The sequence below is a fragment of the Vicugna pacos genome, chromosome X (assembly GCF_048564905.1).
Source record: "Vicugna pacos chromosome X, VicPac4, whole genome shotgun sequence".
NCBI lineage: Eukaryota > Metazoa > Chordata > Mammalia > Artiodactyla > Camelidae > Vicugna > Vicugna pacos.
This window is the reverse complement of record NC_133023.1, coordinates 52,814,206-52,833,526: the sequence shown is the minus strand read 5'-3', so window position 1 is coordinate 52,833,526 and position 19,321 is coordinate 52,814,206. Positions and strand designations below refer to the sequence as shown.

The 19,321-nt window shown below is 50.7% G+C and overlaps 1 protein-coding gene across 3 annotated transcripts in view; it reads right to left on the bottom strand.

Moving 5' to 3' along the window:
* The window catches only part of STARD8 (StAR related lipid transfer domain containing 8), a 73,599-nt gene that overhangs the window by 24,932 nt on the left and 29,346 nt on the right, over nucleotides 1–19,321 (bottom strand). The window contains exon 1 of one of the 3 annotated variants that reach the window (XM_015248680.3): nucleotides 7,423–7,564. The exons of the other annotated variants lie outside the window; for them this stretch is intronic. The gene's annotated coding sequence lies outside the window, so the exon portion shown is untranslated. Of the gene's footprint in view, nucleotides 1–7,422; nucleotides 7,565–19,321 lie in introns of those variants that run through there. 3 annotated transcript variants of the gene reach the window in all.

The window sequence follows — 19,321 nt, the reverse complement described above, 5'->3', positions numbered from 1 at the left end:
TGGGTCCTGATCCCAGCTCCATCCCTCCATAGCTGCATGACCTTGGGTAAGTTCTTCATTTAACCTCTCCTCATCTCAGTTTCTTCACACGTCAAATGAGGATGATGATAGCAGTCCCTGCCTCACCGAACTGTCACGGGAACTACATAAATTCAAATGTGTCAAGGATTGAGAAGCATTCACTGTTAGTATTGGTGCTATCAACATTATGACAGCCTATCACAGCGTCATAAATGCCACAAAAGGAGGGCCAGAAGAAGGGAGCCCTGTAGGTGGGCCTGGCCAGGAAGAGATTTCCTGGAGGAGGTGGAATCTGAAGTGATGGAAAAGTCCATACCTAATGCCCAGAAGGTGGCAGGTTTGAGCATTGCCTGTCCCCAGGTCAGTGAGCAACAGCCATGTGACAAGGTGGCAGAAAGTTCTACTAAACAATAATAATCATGAGAGTGTTATTTGTATGTTTGGATTTAGTATTCAGCAACTCCATGAGGTACATACATATCTCCATCTTAGAGGTGACAAAATGGAGGCTCACAGAGGTCAGGTAACTTGTCCAAAGTCAGCCAGTGCTGTGTTACAGCAGAGCCCCCGCTCTTCACTATGACACTCTCCTGTCCCTGGCACCCTGTGCACAATTCAGGGTGGAGGTCACATTGGCTCTGCTCTGGACCCTTTCCCACATGCCCCCCTCTGTTTTGCCTATTTAGCCCATTTAACCCTGTTTAGGTAGGAGCTGCTCAGGCCAGATGTTTGGGGCAAAGTACTTCCCAAGCTCGCTGCCTCTGCTCCCACCTGACTTGACCTCAGCCTGGAGCAGAGAAGCTGGCTATAAGTGCCTATCTCACACCTCAGACAGGCCTGCCTTTGGCCAGCCCCGATAAAGGACAGGAAATCCTTGGGCACCTCCCCTGGAGGTCGCTTGCTCTACCATGGGAACAGAGTTGCAGCCCAGGCAGAAGTTCCTCTGTGGTGGGGAAGCTGCCAAGTCAGCCCTAGCTGCCTTGGCTGCCGGGTGTGGTTTGGGGGAAACCGGGGCGGGGTGCTGAGCGTCAGAAGACCTGGGTTCCAAATCCTCACTCCCTGGAGCCTGTGCCCTTCCTCTCTCTGGGCCTCAGGTGGGGATCGGCCTGGATTGCACAGGAGGAGGGAGATCCCACTGTCTGACTGACCAGGCTGCTCTGAGAACAGCATGGGGCCATAGACGTGAAAGTGCCCTGGACACTTTAACCAAAGGGGAGGACTCATAACCATCATCGTCATCAACTGCTACAGGAATGGCTCAGCGGGTGTTTCTCCCTGTCTGATTCACCCTTCTAGGCCCCACTGTGGGCCTGGCTCAGACACATTTCCAGCTTCGATGCTCCTTAAAATAGCCCCTTCCCCCACCCCCACCAGCCCAAGAGACAAGAGCAAGTGGCAGGAAAGCAGGCTCCACAGGCAACTCCACACAGTACGATGCCATCAGCTCATCCCGGTGAGCACCTCCTGGACTCAGGCTTGTCCTCTGCTGGGGTTGGGGGGGGCACCGAGAAGAAGCCCTACCCTCCCAGGGCTCCCTGGTCATGGGAGCTGGCTGGACTGGCAGGACAAACAAACCAGACAGAACGGTAAGAGATGGTGTTTGGGCCCAGGACTCCAGGGGTTCAGAATCCACCTTCTGGAGTCACCAGGAAAAGATAATGGAAAAGTTCAGGCTACAAATAAACAGAGGAGAGTGAGGGGCTTCCAGAGCCCCATTTCCCATCCACAGAACAACATTCAGTAGCATATGCAAAGAACACTAAAGAGGCTGGGAAGGGGACTTGTCCCAGATCCTCCCAGGAGGAGCACTTGGAGGAGCTGAGGGTGTCTGGCCTGGAGAAAGCACAGGGGGAATCGGGTTCTGTCCTCAGATGTCCATAGGTCAGAGCAGGCAGACTGAGCCTGGGGGGACCAAGGGGCAGAGCTGGGACCTGGGGACAGAAGCCATAGGGAGGCAGAGATCAGCTCAACATACAAAGAAATTTTTTGGAGATTCCATGACTGAAAGCAACTGCCTTCAAACACTACACTCCCACTTATTGAAGACGGAAGACAAGAGCTGAACAAGTACTGGGTGGGGAAGACCCAAGCTTCAGAAGGAGAGTTAGACCCAGTGCCCTCTAAAGGCCCTTATTCCCCAAGCTCTGTCTGCTTCCTTCCTCTAGGGTACCGTGAGAGAAGCATCAAGGTGACCGGAGCTGGCTAGGCTCTCGGCTGTTTCCCACAGAGACCCGGGATCCCAGGAGCACCTTGGGCTGGTACTACTCAGGAGGAGTAGGTCACTCATTAACTTGTGGCGGACTGGGCCAGAGGGTGGCCCCCTGGGACCGACACAAACATCAGGAGGGGCTGGAGGGGAAACTGCACGAAAGCTCATGCTCCAGGAAAACCCAAGCTGTGGTTGTTCGAGGCTCAGCCAGCCCAAACTGACCAGCCAGCTGAGACTATTGAGTGACCGGGCCTGGCACACCTTTGCCTTGTGGATAAGAAAAAGCTCTTGCCTGGGGACGCACACTTTTATAGCTACAAGGAAGCCCGAGAGACCACTGAGTCCACAGCACGGTCCCTGCCCATTTTAAAGATCTGGGTCCAAAGAAAGCAAATGTTTTCTTTGAAGTCACTCATGGAGAGGTAGCTACAGAGTGGACAATTGGTAGCCAGGTTTCCTGACCCTATAGTAGGCCCACAGGGTTCACTAAATTTTGGTTCCCTCTTGTCTCACTGCAACTGCAGAAAACTTTTTGTGGTCTAGAGTTTTCTAAATTGGACCTGTGTCCTAGCCTGACCCTCCCCAACTCCCACTGCTTGTCAAGATACAGGCTTTCTGAGGAAGTCCTCCTCCTCCACTAGGGAGGCCTCAGGCCTCATGCCCCAGCCTAGTGTGGAGGGACCCACAGCTGTACTAAAAACAGACATACACACAGCCCCTTCACCCCACCCCCAGGAATGGCAAACCTTTGGGGTAGGCATTTCTGGCTCTTTTAGATCAGGGGGTCAAGTGCTCCTGGAAACACCCCCACCCCCTTCTGAGGCTGATGCCTTAAAAAAAAAAGAAACCTTACCCCACTGCCCATCTGAATCCCAATCAATTCAACTCCCTGCCCCTCTCAATACCACCCAAGCTGCATATGTCTCCTTAAAGCAATGTGAATGACTACTTCTGTTTGCCCAAGTGAAAACACAGGGGCAGAAGTTTAATTGGCCACAGAAGTTCTCATGACTGAATGTTTGGAAATGTCCACTTGGGGGAGGGGGAGGGCTCAAAATGGGGTCCGTTTAAGGCATGGGGTGGACTGGGAGGTAGTTAATGGCCATCCCCTGGAGGTGACTTTCCAAGGTGGTTATTATGTGGCTCAATCATTAACCAAGCGGTGGCAGGACCCCAGGCTGGTTGGAAAGGGGCCACTCCTCTCCCAAGGACAGCCCAAGAGCAGGAGGCTCTGGGGCAGTGAGGCCTGGATGAGGGAAGCTCTCCCTCAGCTCCACATGGGGGTGGAGGAGGGCCGGCCCGGATGTGGAGGAAGTCAGCACACCCTTGCTGGGGTGGGAGGGAAAAGCGAGACAGTGAGGGTTTTTATCATGAATGAGAGCGGAAGCTCCAAGCTGGGTCATGGTGATTAGATGACAAGCTGGGAAAGACGCTCATCCTGAATGCATCCTGTTTTGCTCTGAACTAGAACTGGCCTCCAGGGCCAGGGGCAGGGGAGGGGCCGGGAGGCAAGCAGCCTCCCAGGAATTCTCCCAGGCCTGCCGACCTCAAGCTCATGGGTGGCCCTGGAACTGTGGAGGCCAGTGGGAGAGTTCGACCTCTTATTTACCACTGGAGAACCAAGGCACGTAGTTTCCACAAGAAGCCTCCACAAGTCAGCCTTGGGAGCCTGAGCCCTGGAGTCCAACCCTCAGAGACAGCAGCCGGTGCTGTAAAACGAGGGGCTAGGGCTCCAGAATCCCACCAGCTCAGACCTTTCCTGGGCTTCTCTTTCAAGGTTCAGCTCAAATGTCACCTCCCCCTTGGTCAAAAGTAATTGCTCTCTGGTCAGGCCTCCCTGGGCGAAATGTTTTCCTCAACAATTGGAAATATGAACACTACCAGGGTATATGATGATATCAAGGGACTGTTTTAAAGTGTGATAGTGGTGCAGTGTCCATTTTTTATGTGCCCCAATTTATATACGTATATATGACTATAGAGAAATTGATAAGGTGTCTGGGATCCATTTCCAAATAACAGAAAGAAGATGAAGTAGATGGAGGCATAAATAGGTAAGGACTGGCCATGAGCTAATGGCTGTTGAAGTTGAGTGACATGGGAAGTTAAGTACATGGGACCTTATTATATTAATTGTCTCTACTTTTATGTATGTTTGAAATTCTTCACAATAATTTTTAAAGCCCTTATTGAGGTAAAGACTTAGTTTGTCATGTATCATTCATGCCAGTAACCCCCATCTACAGATGGTAGATTCCATAAAGTTGGGGGTTAACAGGACCTAGTACCAAGCCTGAACTTAACGACTAATAATTTATACAGCATTTGGTAGTTTACAAAGCACTTAGCTGTGGATCCCCTCATTTAATCCAGTGAGGTGGGAAAACCTGGGAGAAACCAAGAGCCTGAGAGGTTGAGTGGAGCAGCAGAGCCTGGATTTACACCTCCATGTGTTCAGCTCCCAGTCCCCTATTCCTTGTCTCACACCATGCTGGACTCCTAAGGAATTTAACATCCAGTTCTACAGTTCCTGCGTGGTCAGAGTAAACAGGGACAGCAATAGTGGGCATGCAAGTCCCCAAGGTGGGGGGCTGGGCAAGAGGAGACTCAACACACAAACACAACACTTCAGACTTATGACAAGGGCCCAGACCGTGGCCTCCAGTCCACTGATTCAAATTTACTAGGACCCTTTTCCCTACCCCAGTACACACAGAGAAACCAAGGCCCCAGGTCAGAGATGAATTGAGCCACAATAAAAATTTGACACCAACAACTGTGTGCCCAGCCCTCTGCTCAACTTCTCTGTTTAAGGTTACAGGATGGGTTCACACATCCCATCCCAGAGCACTTCGCATCTTTCATATCTTCAATCTCTATTTTATGTAATAACAGCTTTCCAAGGGGCTGTGATGCTTGATCCTTCCTAAACTGGGAGCACAAGAAAAAAAAATTCTCCTTATTCTATTCAAACCAGAGGTAACTCCTTCTCCCAGTAAGAGACCTCATGCCCCACCTTCCCCAAGAAGGTGGGGGCACAGCCTGCTTTTGTCAAGCCTGCCATCTTTTGAACCTGAACTTTCTGTGGCTGGAACAGGGAGCTCCAGGAGTCTCCTAGTGGAAAAGCACTGACAGCTGCCACAGCATCCTCATTAGAGACTCCATCCTCTTCTCCCCTGGGGACTTTCTTGCTTTTGTGTTGCTGCTACTATCCCTATACCTGGCTACAGGGGTCCTCTGCTCCCACTCCAATCTGTAGCCCTAAGAATGGAACTTTTATACTTTAAGAAGACAGAGAGGGTCAAAGTTCAGGCTTCTCTGTGCCACTTTCTTCACTCCTCTGCTCAAACTTAGGAGGCATTGTGCTTTAATAAGGAAGGCCCTTCTGCCGCTCCCAGAACTCACCTAGGGTATACAACCCCTTTGTGTACCTTCAGCCTCTCTTCTTGCCCTAAACACTTCCAGATATCATCTCCCAACAGCTTCTCCTCTCCAGATTGGGGAGAAGAGCCACAGATGCACAGAGAGGTTTAGCATACTTCTCCAAGAGTTGCTTAAGGAGTGGAGGGCCCACAAGCAAATAGGGGAGACCAGACTCTATCCACGTGGTGTTTTCTAACCTAACTACAGAGATCCAGGGAGCAGAAATTCCACATCCCAAATCCAGATCATAGTTGGACAAAGGCCAGATCCCAGAAATGAGGACCAGCCCAGAATGTCCAGAGATACAGGAGATGTAGCTTTAGGGTGATAGAATCCCCTACCCCCAAACCATCATTCCCATGATACTCTTCTGGCTCACTCTATTAACCACTCAGAAACCACCTGCAACCACCACCTTCTCCACACCCTTGGGCTGCCTGTTCTCCCATTCCCCACAAGAGTTGTCTCTCCTTCATTCCAGGAGGATGAAAGTTAAGGGAAAATTCAGAGCAGTCAGACAGATGGTGGGTGGGAACATCAACCCCTAGAGTGGGGGCGGGAACAGGGAAGAGTCAGGGTTTGAAAATAGCCCCGAGTGTGATTCATCACCCTCTCCTCTGGGGTCAGTAGGTCTGGGTGCTCTGAGTGGGATGGAGACAAGCCAGAGCCCTCCAGCCCAACCTCTGGGACCCGGGGCTCTGCACCAGCTCTACTCCTCACCTTCAGTCTGGCTGCTCTCCTGCTTGCCCTCCCCACCGCCACTAGTTTTCCAGCTGGCTTAGCTGCATAACCATCACAAGGCTCTCCATCTGCATAGCTCCTGTTGCCCCAAGCATCTCAGAAACAACCCTTTACCCGCCAGTTCAAGAGCCTGTACCCATGCACCAAGTCACCAAATGTTAGGGAGGAAAAGACTGGCCCTTTAGATACTGAAATTGAGCCCACCACCCAAGGTGCAGTTGAAAACACTGTGGCCCACAGAAGTAACATGACTTTCCTATGGTCATATGCATTAGTGGCTGAACCTTGATTTCCTGAGTGGTAACTTGATGCTTAACTTTAAAGAATCTTGGGAGAAGAGAAATGGGGGAGAGAACCCCAGACTACTTAATCTGGAAATCCCAAAAACTTCCACTAAAAGGTCTTTCCTCAGAGGTTCTCTAATCCAAACTCCTTTTTGGAGTTCATGGGGAAAGTGAGCCTTGAAAGAATCGACTTTTCCAAAGGTTTTCGCTTGATCCCCGCTGCTACCCTAATACCAGGAAAGTCCGGGCGTTTCTCAGAAGGGAAGGCAATGGCCAAGGGGAAAACCCATGCCGCCCAACCGGGGGCTTCCTGGAAATTCGCTCAACAGCAGGGGAAGGAGGAGAGGAAAGGAAAAGCGGCGTGACACGACCACAGAGTCCAAGCCCCGCCACCCCACCCAGCACCAGCCTGCCTCCCAAGCCCAGGAGCCAGGGCTCCGGACTCCCGCCAGGCCCGGGGATAACGGGCGGACCGCCGCCTTTCACCACCCCACTACGCCACTCGCGGGGCTTCCTCGGGAGGAACGTGGCCGGAGGGCTCTGGGGGTTCCCCAATTTCAGCGACTCTGGCCTCAAATCCCGGGGCTCAAGTGGCTTGGCTCGCTTCCTCCGCGTCTCCTGTGGACGCTGCGCAGCCAAACCTCTAAGAGCGGGACGGGAGCTCACCGGAGAGGCGAGGAGAGATGAGGGAGTCCCGGTGCCCCGCCGGTCCCGACCTCCCCGGGTTATCGCCCCAACTCCCACCTGGAGGCCTTATCCACCGCTTTGCGTTTGAGATCCCCACGCTGCAACCGGCGGGTAGGAAGCACTCGCGGAGCTCGGGGTCGGGCGAGGGTAACAGTGCCAGCCGGAGGAGCAGCTGCCGCGGCCGCTTAGCTGTTGTCAACTTGGGGCCACTCTAGCCGCAGGTGGGGAGGGAACTGCAGCGAGTCGGGTGGCGGGGACGCCCCTCCCACCTACAGGACCTTCGACCAATGAGGGCGCAGCCCGGCCCACCGAACTCCCCAGAAAGCGGCCCCAATTGTGGTGGGCGGGGCTCTGCCTTTGAGCTCCACCAATCCCCGCACCTCTGCCTCTTCCTCAGTTCACACCGTGGCGGAATGGGGGTGGTGCTGGGACAGGGCACCGGCCGAGAGCCAGCGGCTGAGGGTGAAGGAGCCGGTTGGCCGGACGTGCAGACTAATATTTATTGAGCTCTGTATGTGTCTGGAACCATGTTGGGGATTTAAATACATATGCCATGTGTGCAGGAAGGTTCTGTGGCTTGCTGAGGATAATTTATGGAGAGGTGAGATGACACAATTTGCTGAGATCTCTGATTACTAGGGGCAACCAAGAGAACATGAGGTATCTGAGCAGGAAGTTGCCATTTCCACCTTGTTCAGGCCCCAGCATTCTGCAACTTTCCCATGGTTCCCAGTTCTCTGCCCCAGTCCAAACTCTACCTGTACAGAGAAATGCATGGAAAAACTTGCGGCATATACATTAATCATGGCAAAAGAGGGCTCCCAAGAGGTGTAACAGCAAGTACCACCAAAAAGCCTATTTAAATTCAGTAAGAAACGGAGTGTTAAGGTTTGACTTCTCTTAACTTTCCTCACAAGGGTCCAACACAAGTTCATGCTATGATTTCACTGTTGAATAGGGACGCCTATTAGCCAGGGCTGGGAGTACGCAAGACCCCATGCCATTCAATCACCATCCTCCACGTTTATAAATAAAGACACTAAGAAGAGATGACTCACTCAAGTTTTTCTCAGCAAATCCATGGCAGGAACAATAACTGCACACTGGTTATTTTCTCTTAACAGATGGGATATTCCATACCTAACAGATGGGAGAGTATAGCTGAGGTTCCTAGAAAGCAAGGACTGCATCCAACTTGTTGGCTAGAGTACCCAACACAGATGAGAGCAAAAATTAATGTTTCTTAGGACTTCAACTTTCTTAAGATCATCTGAAGCAATGACAGAGCCAGACATAGCCCTAGGTGCCCCCGCCTGTCTGGCCTTCAGTCCACTAGGCCAAATCGGAATTCTCCCACCTTCTTTCTCTTCCAGCCCTGATGAGAATCAGAGGAGACTTGGTGAAGTGAGGCTACCTCCAGTGTGTACCCTTCTTTTCCTCTCAATGGCAAGAGTGCATCTGGCACTTTGTTCAAGATGAGCCATGCCTCGTTGGGTCTCAGATGTAGACGAGGCCTGTATGCCAGAACTCACTCCTGGAAACAAAATCATACCCAGACTCAGAAACCCTTATGATGGGTGGAAAGCGAGGTGACCTCCTTCCTGAGTCTGGGTTGTTACATGTGTAAGCATCCCCAGGGCTCTGAGTTGGAGCCCAACTTATCTTGCTTCTGCAAAAGGCTAGAAGGATATAAGAACGTGAGTCCTGCAATGATTCTATAGCTTCCTTAATAGCAGGAAACCATGTCAGAGCTGATTCCATCCACCACCTGACACCAAAAACAGCACCTACAGTCCTTTCTCAGTAATATTTCCTAATGGCTGGACAAATATTAAAAGATACTCAAAGGACAACCATGAATAAATACAATCAAATGAACAGTGAGCTAAAAACCCAATTTTAGTAGATACATTTAACTGAATCAGAGATAATGGGTTGTAAGACATCCAATTCTTTAAGAAAAAAAAAGGCAATCAAACCAGAAAACTACAAAAGGGAAAGCTACAGAAAGTACAAAAACTATAAAAATAGTTCAAAAGGGAGCAACTGCTATAAATAATTAGCACAAGAGCTTCACAGTGTCTGGCATAGACTAGGTACTCAATTAAAAACATCTGCTGAATGAGTGAACACAATAGTCAGCGAAAGCTACAGTCCTAATATTTGCCACACACATTGTGACATTCTGAAATGGTTCCAGCAATGTCGAGGCTATCTCTCCGCATCTTTTCTGATCTCTTTACCTTATCCCATGAGCTTCAGAAAATCAAGGAATGCTCAGCCTCTTCAGAAAAACAGATAGCTCATCTCCTTCAACCACCACGAGCCCTTGCTTGCCAAGCTCCTCCCCCGCCCTGACCCCCAACCTAAGCCAGAGTCTTGCATAGAACAGATATTCAGAAATGGTGCCTGGAAGATGAGGACATGGTACCTTTTCATAGGCTCCTTTCTGCACTGCATCTTGAATGGCTTTGGAGATAACTGGAGCCTTGAGGTGCTTGGCGCTGAACTAAATTATACTTGGCTTGGTGATTGGCACCCAGAAAGGGCTTCTAGGTGTTAGATACAGTGACAGAGGCACTGAGCAATGGTGGAGTGACGTCTGGATCAGGAAGGAAGAGAGGTGGGTGCTAGTCCCAATTCTACTACTCTCTGGTAGTGTCACCCAGGCAAAGTCATTGTGCCATGCCAACCATCAGTTTCTTCACCTGTAAAATGAGGGTAGAGCACAATTCCTAGTGGGCGAAGTTGAGGCAATGGATACGTGCTATACTGTAAAGGGTGACAGGTGACAGGATGGCACTGAAGGTATTGCAAAGCTAAGCTTTTTGCTGGGGGCAGTCAACTCTTTGCTTCCAGGCAGTGGCAGAGATAAAGTCCCTATGCCATTACCCTGAGCCTCATTCTGAGACACTTGGGTCCCAATAAGTGCCAAACTGAGGACTTACAACAGTCCCTATGACCCTTCCTGCCTAAGGGATTCCTCAGGCTGCTGCAGGCAGACCCACAGCCCCACTCTGAAATAGCTGAGCAACAGGAAAGAACCCAACAGACTTTTCCACTACTCTTTTCATTGCAGCCAACATCAACTGCACATAATCCCAGGGAACTCAGCTGGGAAGAAAAAAAAAAAAGAAGAGTAGGAGCTGTGAGGGGAATGTGAATTACACTCAGACCAGCCCCACCCAGCATGTTACCACGGGTGCCGTGACACACGCACACATGCTTGCACACAAATTCCTGCAGGCATCATGGAAAGCCCACCAGTCAGGCTTGGGGGGGTAAACGCCTGCTCCTTGGTGGTTTAGGGCCCCCACCCAGCCTCATGAAAGGGAGCTATTGATCAGGCTGCCACAACGTGGGACTGTTACAGCTCATAAAAAAAAAAGTTCCTGAAGAGCCGTGGCCACGTCAGGGGGCTTTGCACTAAGAGGGGCAGCTGGAGTATGGCCAGATGTGGGAGGGGGGAATGGAGGGGTGAGAGGGCCTTGCAAAGGTGAGGGGCATACGGGCACCTCACTGAGCATTGCCAAGTGGGGATGGGGGACAGACAGCTATGTCCTGGGAGGCACACAAAGACCCGCTCTCAGCCCACAGCCCAGAGCACTCTGCAAAGGGGTAGCTCTGTGCTGGGCTGGGAGCGCTGGGCTGACTGGAAGGGGAACTAGAGCACTGGCCTAGCCAGGCACAGGCCAGGGGAGTTTCAGGGGTCACTTGTCCTCTCCGGGCTCTCCCTCCCTAAGCTGAGACACAGAGGCATTCACTTCCTCCCACCTGCCTCCCACTCCCAGAGCCATCAAGAGGACAGTGTTGGGGCAACCAGCAACTGCCTCCAGACACTTGGACTGGGCAGCTGGAGGTGGAGAACTCAGTCACTGTCCCCAGCTCTTCCCCAGACCTCCAAGAGCCTGTCCCCCTGTCTCCAACAAATACAAGATAAAGTGTCAGCCGGATGGCCTGCAGCGTCCACCCAACAGGCCCAGCAATGGGCACCATTTCACACCCTGGCTTTACTAGCCTATCTCAAAGGTGGCAGAGGTTTTCCACACCCCACTCTCCCCTCCTCCCTGCCCTATTCCCTCGGGGAGGTCGGCCTACCTTGGCCCAAATGAAATAGGTAGGGTCACGCTGGGCATAGACACCCAAAGCAGGATGTCCACCCCCAGTCCCCACACCCCATGCCATTCCTGTCCTTCAGAGGAAGGTCACTGTGCTAAAGGGAAATGAGCAAAGGCAAGCCTGCTTCTAATAGAAGCCCTCACCTTGCACACTACAAGCAGCAGAGGGCAGAGAAGCCTGCCCTCTACCCTTCCCAACAGCCCCCTTAGCCTGATTTAGTTTCAGCCCTCCAACTTGCTCCTTCTAATCTAGGCTCAGTTTCCTCATCTGGGAAAAATAGAGCTGGGTCCTGGTTTCCATGGTCTCTTTTTTCCAGAGCATTCTCTGCTTCTGTGAACTTCTCTGTGGGTGCCCATGGGATGGGGGTCCTGGAAACCCTACACGCAAAGGGTTTCTGCAAAGAAAGAGGGTGGTGGGGGTGTGAGGGTCTTCTGAAAATGGGGGTTAGCTGGGGGCCAGGCAAGAAAGAGCAAAGTGAGAAAAGGAAGGGGGAGAGCTGAGGTGACAGGCAGAGAAAGGGAGGCGGCTGAGGCCAAGCCAGCCCAGAGGGCTGGAAACCCAGCCTCTGCCTCCAGTGCTGCCCTCAGCTCATCCTGCAGCGATAGACACCCAGAGCACGAGAACAGAGCTCAGGATCCTGCCCCCTTGCCTGGGACCTTTCCACATGGCCCTCTGAGGAAGCAGCTCCCAAGACAAAACCTGGGAGGGTAAGGAGGAGATGGCAGAGGAGGAAAGAGAAGGCTCTTCTTTCCTACCCACAGGTTCCATCACCAGCCCACCACAGCCTGACCTCATGCTGCAGCCCACAAAGTTGGAGGATGAGGGAAGGGAGTAGCTTTTCCAGGTCCCGCCCACAGCATGGCCCAGACCAATCCTGTGACTATGAATCTGGGGCTTGGCAATCTCAATTCAGGCAGACATGCCCATCCCCCGGCCACCCATCCACTCTGTCTCCTTTCCCTGGATGATACCTCTCAGAGGCCCCAGGATGACATTAGAGAGGGCATGTGATGTACGATGTGGCTCAAGGGCCACTCAACAAAAGGTATGAGTTCTTGGCGTTGGAGTCCCTGTCCCATCTCAGTGGGCCTTTGCCCAAGCACAGCTCCCCCTTCCCCAATACTTTTACACACAAACACACACACAATAAATAATAAAAGTTCTGATCTGACCTCAGCCAGGGCTTCTCTACCCATCCCATACACGTCAACCTGTCAATCAACATGGGCATCCAGGCACTGGCAGAGGCTGGGGCAGGGAACATGGCAGATAGGCCCAATAGGGGTCTCTGTCTTCCTGGAGCTCCCATACCCTGTGGGAGGCCACAGCAACTCCAGATGGAGAATGCCCAACCCAAGCAGATGGCCGGACAGGTTAGGTCCCAGAGGACAGGAAGTGAGAGAGGGCAGCAAGTCTCCCAGGTTGGACATGTGATACCTCTAGATCCACAGACCACCAAGAAACACCAGGAAAGAAGCTCCTGGGCCCCATTTCCACCAAGGCTCCTGAATCAGGCACCAGGACACTGCAACTCTGGCTTCCACCCTGCTTCTACCACTGAGATGCTGTATGATCTGGCTGAGAGTCTGGTCCTCTCTGGTCTTTAGTGTCACATACGTACAATTAGAGCATCTGATGTGAGAATTTCTACAGACCCTCTCCTTCAATGCATTCACGTTCTATGACAAATCTATGTCAAGGAACCCAATTCGGTTTGCTATTTCCCATCTGGCATTTGGGTGGGAGCAAGGGGGAATTTATCGGGGAAAAGGAATGGGCAGAGCCTGGAATTTTTTTTTCAGTGTTCAAAGAAATACATATTTTTTTCAATTTAAAAAAAGACAAAGTTCCAGGCACTCTTGGAGACCAACTTAAGTGGAAACAGACCTTCGAGTGGAGATTTTAGGCAATTCAAACTAAAAACATGCTGCCAAGAGGGCTGGGCTGTGTCCCACACCTAAGAGGCTGAGTGGGGTCAGTAAGGGGCCCTTGGGATGATGAGGAGTGTAGGGAGCTACCGACTAGGTAGTAAAATTCAAAGACAGAACGTGGGTTAGAAGGACAGACAGGAATTGGAATGAAGAGGTAAAAATACAGACCGAGGATCAGACATATAGTGGAACAGGAAGACATTCTGGAGGGTGGAGGCAGTGACAGAGAAAGTGCTGGAGGAATAGGGAGCCAGAAACATACTGTTTATTGAACCGCCTACTATGTGTTAATAACCAAAACATTGTTCTTTCTGAAAGGAGGATGGCGACAGAGGGAGAGAGATGGGTAGCGACTAAGCCAAACAGACAGTAGGGATGAAAGGATGGCACACCCACGGACACAGCAAGAGCTGGCCAAGAATTAGAAGCAAGCAGGCTGCAGGGGTGGAAGGTCTGAAAATTGGGGCCTGCCAGCCAAGGGGCGGGGTTTAGGCCAACAGACAGCGGACTAGTAGATGAAAACGGGACTGGAACCGCGGGCGAAGCAGCGAGGGGCGTCTTGTGGAGCCGGCGGGACGGCAGCGCTGGGGCGGGGGAACTCAGGGCTGAAGTGCAGCCGAGCCCTGACCTCCCGCAAGGTCCGCCCGGCTCTGATCACCTGGTTTCCAGCTTGGCGGGTCCCAGCGCGTGCCCTTCACACCCGATGGCGTCCAGGGCGTCCACGCCCTGAGCTTCGGAAACCGCAAGGCCGGCTCCCAGCCTCGCGCCTGGGCCATGCGTCCGCGGCGGCTCCTGAGCCCGCGGCCGAGCAAATGGGGTCGCTGGCGCCTGGTGTGGCGCCCTGGGACTGAGCGCGCAGCTGGGCAGCTTGGAGGGAGGGAGGGGCCGAGCGAGCCCCGCCCCACCAGGGGCAACTTGAAAGTTCCACGCCCCCACCTTGAGCAGGAAGTCCCCCTTCTCTATTGTACACTGGCCTCAAGTAATTTAGCTCCATGATTCTGCCTCCCCTTAGCCATCGGGCCTCCTCTCCCGGATTGGAGTCCCCCTTCGGCCTCCTCCCTCCCCCTCTGAGAGGCATCTCACCACCGATCCTACTTCTTCCTGCTCTCCCACCCAGTGCGAGATAGCGAGGGTCTTCTTAGTCACCAGGTCAGCCTCACGTCTACCCCAAATCTCATCAACCACGTGACAGGGCGGAAGACTTTGTGCAATAGCCAGATAGAGAAGGAAACAATGGCTCCCACCATCTTGGCCAATTGACTCACCTCGTCCTCAGCCTCTTACATTCCCATATTCTCACCACCATCTACCCTGTTTTCTTTCTGTCTGATAAGAGCAATGGACCCTGGGTTCCAACAAGGATACTCTGAAACCCTTCTAGTGTCAAGACTATCCTGGACCTTATGAGCAGAAGCATTCTTTAAAGACTCTCTTATGTTACAAACCCATAACTGAGGCCCAAGAATACGAATGACTTGGCCATCATCTAAGTAGAGCCAATTATCTCTATGTTGCTGGACTGTTGTGAGGATCTCAAGGGGCTGAGCATGGTGCCTAGCATGGAGTACAGTCTACCTAAAGCAAGCTTTGCTTTTATTATCAAAGAGATCAGGACTGGGCATCTACCATCAAAAAAGCCTGGACCCAGGACCCTAAGTTACATAACCCACTCCCTTACCCCAGCCTCCGCCTAAGCAAGCAGACTGACATGACCTGATTTTCGGATGGTGGGAAGTCCTACCCGCCATAGTTTACAATAAAGGGAAGGCAGTAAGCTGCCAGCTCTCACACCTGATCATTTCCATTCCACTTGTGGCAGTGCCTAGCAAGGGGATTGAGAGTCTAACAGTGGCTCCACGCTAATTGCAACAAAACTTGGGCCATTTTTCCTCTCTGAGCTTCAGTTTCCTCCTTTGCAACATGAGGATAATAATCCCGTGACACAATGAGAATAAGGATAATGGGTTACACAGGTGAATTTCACAACCCCTCCTTCTACCATCTCTTTCCATTGTGCTGCAAGACGAGGGCTTAGCAGGCCCATTTGTGAGGGACAGGCTGGGCATAGGAAGAGAGATTTGTGAATTAATTTGTCTTCTTTGCCTGATACTTGCACCCGCTTTTCATAGACTCAGTGGCAGAGCTGGAAGAGAATGAGAGGTTAACATGTGGGTGATCTCCATGCCATTCACCCTTTTCCCAGGGCAGTGCTGGCACACAACAGGTGTTCACAAAATATTTATTGCATGAGTGGAGTCTTCACATGGGAAAGAGGACTTGCCTAAGGTCACACAGTGAGCTCATTTCAGAATTCAGACTGATCACCTGTCTAGACCTTCTTCCACTAGGCCATTCTGCCTTATGGAGTTCTTTTTGTTTTTTCCCCATTGGATCATAAATCAGTGGGGAGCCCATTCCTCTCTCCCAGCACCTTCTGGCCTAGCAGCAGTTTCCATTCAGGACTGGCTCAGCCAGTACAAGCAGCCATCAGGAGGCTCCTTTCTGTGCTCAGCTTGGTGCTGCCAAGCCTTTGACTTTTGAATTTCCCACAGACCCTACACAGACCCTGCCATGGAGGCAAGTTCCCTTTTGAGGAAAAGGAGGCCCTGGTCAGCTTCCTCCAAGCACAGGAGCTTCCCTTTTGCTCTCTGGTAGGGTGGGAGTGCCGGACACAGCCCCTTGCAGCAGCAAATTAGAAGGAAGGGCGGCCGCAGCCATTTCCTACCCTGCTAAGTCATCTCCCTCCCTGGTCAGTCCCTCCCCTATTTCCTGAGTTCTGCTGCTTGGGCTCCAGCCAGAACAGTAATATGAAAGGGCTCCAAAGTTTTACTTGAATCACAGAACCTGGGAGCTGGGAAGGACCCCAGAGCTCAATGATTCCCACCTCCTCCCGACTGCAGGCACACCCTCCACTAATAAAAAGGAGGGGACACCTGACTTAACCTCTTACAGCTTAAACTTCCTTCCCCATAAAATGCACGGAACGACACCTACCTGACAACGTTGTTATGTAAGGAAATGTGAGAATGGATTCAATAAAAGCTAATGTGTATTGAGCCCTAACTAGAGGCCTGGCCTTCTTCTACAGTGCTTTTTGGGGATTAATCTATTTCATTTTTACCACAATCCGATAAAGCAGTTAATTATCATCATCATCATCATCATCCCCATTTTACAGATGAAGAAACATTAACAAAAGTAATGCTACTTGTGAAGTTCACACAGCTAATGGAAGAATTTGGTGATGGAAGAATTTGACCCTTGAACCTAAGTTTTCACCCATATGATCATCACCAATTCTCATCAGTGATCATCCTTACCCCAGAGAATGAGCCATTGTAGTTTTCATGAGCTCACACATGTCTGTGTTTGTGTGGCTGGAAGTTTTGTACCCAAGTGCCCCTAAGGGCTAAGGGGAAAGAATGTGACGAAACCCTGGGGGCAGGTGGCTGAAGATGTAACCTGAAGCCTTGGCTCCAAGCAGAGAATGTTTTGAAAATCCCTGCTCTTAAACATCTACTTGAATTTTCCAGTTAACTCCAGTATACATCCATAATGTTTTCATATACAAATAGGTGGTGTTTTTTTTCTTTTCTTTAAGCCTTTGAGGAAAATTGACACTCAAAGAAGATGAGCCACATTGGTCCATTGGTCTAGCCACTGCCTTTGACCCCTGGGACATGGTAGGCACTCAGTCACTGAGAATAGCTAATAACATTTATGAAGCATTTGTAATGGATTTTTAAGAATATTTTATCTTTTTTACTTTATTTTGTGTTTTTTGGGGGGAGGTAATTAGATTTATTTACTTATATTTATTTGTTTTAATGGAGGTACTGGGGATTGAACCCAGGACCTCACGCATGCTAAGCACACACTCTACCACTGAGCTATAGCCTCCCCACTGAAGCATTTGTTATGTGAGTCAGCGTTCTGTGCACTTTGCACATGTGATTATGATTTAATCTTCATGACAACTCTGTGAGGAGATCAAATTATTATTGTTGCCCTCATTCGGGGCAGGAAAACTACAGCACAGGGAGATTTGTCCAAGGCTGTGCAGTTGGGAAGTGACCACTGAACCAGATAGCCAGATAGCCTGACTGTCAGCTTTGGCCAGTATTCAGTATACATATGGCCTCTCTGACAGCCACAAAGCCTTTTTGACCCACGCATCTCAACAACTTCCAATCAGGAAAACTGAGTTGGTTCTTGGCAGAAGCAGGCCTTATTCCAATGAGATGAGCAGCTCCCTGAGGGCAGAACTGTAGTGTTTCTCCCCTCAACCCAGCCTTCCCTGGATCAATGCTAAGCCAGGAGCTGGGCTGTGCATGGGGCTGGTCCTCCATTCTTGTGTGGCCACTGACTGCTTCCTGACTGGTGGCAGCCTCTTGAACCCAGCACCTGTTGCGCTGGTGAAACAGCCCTAGCATTTCACACAGGAGTCCGCTACCACCCTCCATAGTAAGGATCCAGCTTCAGAAATGGCTGCCAGGTGCTCAGTGGTAGAGTGCATGCTTAGCATGCATGAGGTCCTGGGTTGAATCCCCAGTGCCTCCATTGAAAAACAAACGAATAAATAAACCTAATTACCTCCTCAAATTAAAAAAAAATTTAAAGGAATGGCTGCCCATGGTCTACAGGGATAAGTCCACAGGTCTGAGGTTGACATTCATAGTTCCACACAAGCTCACTTTGCCAAAGCAGCTGGCATTCCCAGAAAACAGTAAACTTTGTTAACCTTCCCAATGTGTTACATGTGCTCTTTTCTCTCTCTTTCTCTCTCTCACACACAGACACACACAAATCTTATTCTTATTTCCTTGATTTATTGCACAAACACTTACATGGTGCTTTCTGTATGCCTGGTCCTATTCTAAGCTCTTTGCACATTTTAACTCATGGACTCAGTATGGAAACCCTATAGGTACTATTATTATCCCCTTTAACAGATCAGAAAACTGAGGCACAAAGAGGTTAAGTTATTTGTCCTATCTCCTGCACCTGGAAAAGTCCCACAGATCCTTTTAGCCCCACCTCAGAATACCATAAGCCGTTCCCTTTCCAGTTGCTCCTACAGCTCAGTTTCATCAGCAATAATTCTATATTGAGTTATCTGTATGTCTTCCTGTCCAATAAAAGTTTGGATCCTCTGAGGGCAGGGACCATGTCTTATTATTTATGGCATATCCATTGCTCAGGACAGAGCTTGGCACGGAATTGGAACTTAAGGAATATTTGTTAAAGGACTGAATGAAGAGTGAGTTAATGGCCAGAAGCAGCCTTGACCAAACTCAGTGGTGGCAGAGAGATTTGGGGTTTTCTTTCCCCAGCATTTTGAGGTAGAGGAACCTCAAGATGGCTCAGTGACCAAGCATGAAATGCAACCATGGGTGGTGAGCCAGGAAGAGAGAAAAGGCCTCTCCCCCACATCCTGCCCAGTGTGTGATTGAATCAAACCTGGCGCCCTGACCACAAAGCCATTTGAGCTGGTGGGGCATTGACCTCTAGCAAGCCATGAAATTGGGCAGCTCTGGGGTCTGCTCCAGAGAACTGACCTCACTGGCTTCTGGGTTTCCCTTCCAAAAGCCCCATGACTGCCTCTTCAATTCAGAGGTTCATCTGGAAAAGAGCAAAGGGTTTAAATGTCACCCCAGGGACTTGGAGTTGGCTGCTTTGGGTCTCAAACATCACACTTCAGTCAACTCGTTCTGTCCTTCCCATGCTAGCACAATGCACTCTGGAAAAGTGGAGGGGAGTTTGGGCACAACTCCAGCCTCCAGTCCTTGTTCCACCATTCAGTAACTATGTAACCTTTGGCAAGTTACTGAACATCAGTGTCTTCACCTAGAAAACAGAAATATTTTTTTTCTACCCTGCAAACCTCAAGCTAATGGATCTGAGAG